General features: G+C 41.8%; 1 non-coding gene across 1 annotated transcript; it reads right to left on the reverse strand.

Annotated features, from left to right (window-relative positions):
* Positions 1-1,507: 1,507 nt before the first annotated feature.
* Positions 1,508-1,622, reverse strand: LOC136723185 (U5 spliceosomal RNA). Its single transcript, XR_010806614.1, has one exon. It is a non-coding gene; the product is annotated as a U5 spliceosomal RNA (small nuclear RNA).
* Between the last annotated feature and the right edge of the window lie 202 nt (positions 1,623-1,824).

Consider the following 1,824-nt stretch of genomic DNA (forward strand, 5'->3'; position numbering starts at 1 on the left):
CGAGGTGATGCTAAACCAGTCCTGAATGTTTAAATATAATGTTATTTTCTTGTAGTGTGCCGTTGCTGTTAATGCAACCAGTTATATTGAGCCATCAAATACAGAAGCTGACGAAAGACATCAACATGTAAATTTAGTTGTAAATTTAAAGTGTGTGTGAAAAGTATTTTGTATATGGAGATTAACCCATAGTTTCACAGATAAATTGTGGACCAGTGATATTCAGGATCTTCAAAACAAGTCCTGAATGCTCAAACTTAACACTTCTTTTTTTAGAGTGTCGTTGCTATCAATCCAGCCAGTGATGTGGAGCCATCAGATACAGAAGCTGATGAAAAACAACATGTAAATTTCCTAAATTAATATGGTGCATCAAAATACTTATTTAGCACTTTCAACTGTTTCTTTGTGATTCCTAAAATTACTTTACAGGCTGGGGCTGGGGGAAGACACTGCGCCCGCCTGGAGAAGCCTGTACAAGCCCCCCTCAATAAGAGAGCTGGCAATCTGCAGTGGAGGGTGTTACACACCATTATTGCTGTCAATTCTTTTATTACTGTTCTTAACCCTGCTGTGTCCGACGCCTGCCCATTCTGTGCTCAGAGAGAGACCGTGTTTCACTGTTTCAGCACTTGCTCTCGGTTGTCACCCATTTTTAGTCTTTTAACTCGTCTTTTTACTGATCTTAACCTGATTTTTAACACAAAGGTTTTTATTTTAGGGGCGCGATACACCAGAAGGACCAAACATGTGGACCAGCTGGTAAACTTCTTGCTGGGCCAGGCTAAAATGGCCGTCTATAAGACTAGGAAGAACAGAGTGTGTGGGGAGGGCAGTGAGGATGCAGTGAGAGTGTTTGCCATGCTGGTCAAGTGCAGAGTCAGACTAGAGTTTAACTATTACAGGCTGATGAATGATTTGGAGAGTTTTGAACAGGTCTGGTGTATTAATGATGCCCTTTGTGAATTGTATGACGGGGAGTTGGTTTTTATTATGTAATTCATTTATAGGGTTTAGTATTTGATGGTTGTTTTGTTGTGTGTATTGGGTTGCTTTCTTTAAAAGTGTACAGATCAGTGGCGGAGTTAATGCTTGTTGGGGGGAGACAAACAAAGGGGAACACTATTTTTTATTTATTTATTTATTTTCTTTTGTATGAATTATTGCGTGTTGCAAACAGGCAATGAAGTCTGATAAAAGTCAAAAAGTCTCTCTCTCTCTCACACACACACACACAGCCAGCAAGACACACAGAGCCAGCCAGCTCAGCGATGACATCACAAACATCTCTCTCAGGTGACTCCTATGACATCACAGAGCACGTACATTCCGTTGCTTGCCGTCTGTCAACCACTCAGTCACTGCCAGCCAGACTGGCTGGCTGACTGGATGGTGGGGCTGCTTGCTGCTGCTGCGTACCTTAGCAAGCTTATTTGCTTGACCGGCCTTCCTCCTCCGCCCACATGCCCACCTATGTCCGATCTGCTGTTCACCTGGATCACAGCTCCGCCCCAACAAGGCAGAGCCTCCCAAGAATGGTACAAACTCACCCACGATCCCCTCCACGGAAAGCTATAGCAAAAGGCAAAAGCATTATACGTAATGAAGAGGAACCCGAGTCCAAGACGCATCCGACCAGCCATACATATTTGTGTGTATTAAAGATCACATTTTATTACATTTAGATTTTCTGTACTTTATTACATCTTTTTGTGATTTTTAAATGTATTGTTTCTTTTCCTTATATATGTATGTATGTATGTATGTATGTATGTATGTGTGTGTGTGTCTGTGTGAAAGTGTATGTGTTTGTGTGTCTCTGTG

This window comes from Amia ocellicauda, unplaced genomic scaffold (genome assembly GCF_036373705.1).
Source record: "Amia ocellicauda isolate fAmiCal2 unplaced genomic scaffold, fAmiCal2.hap1 HAP1_SCAFFOLD_153, whole genome shotgun sequence".
NCBI classification, from domain to species: Eukaryota; Metazoa; Chordata; class Actinopteri; order Amiiformes; family Amiidae; genus Amia; species Amia ocellicauda.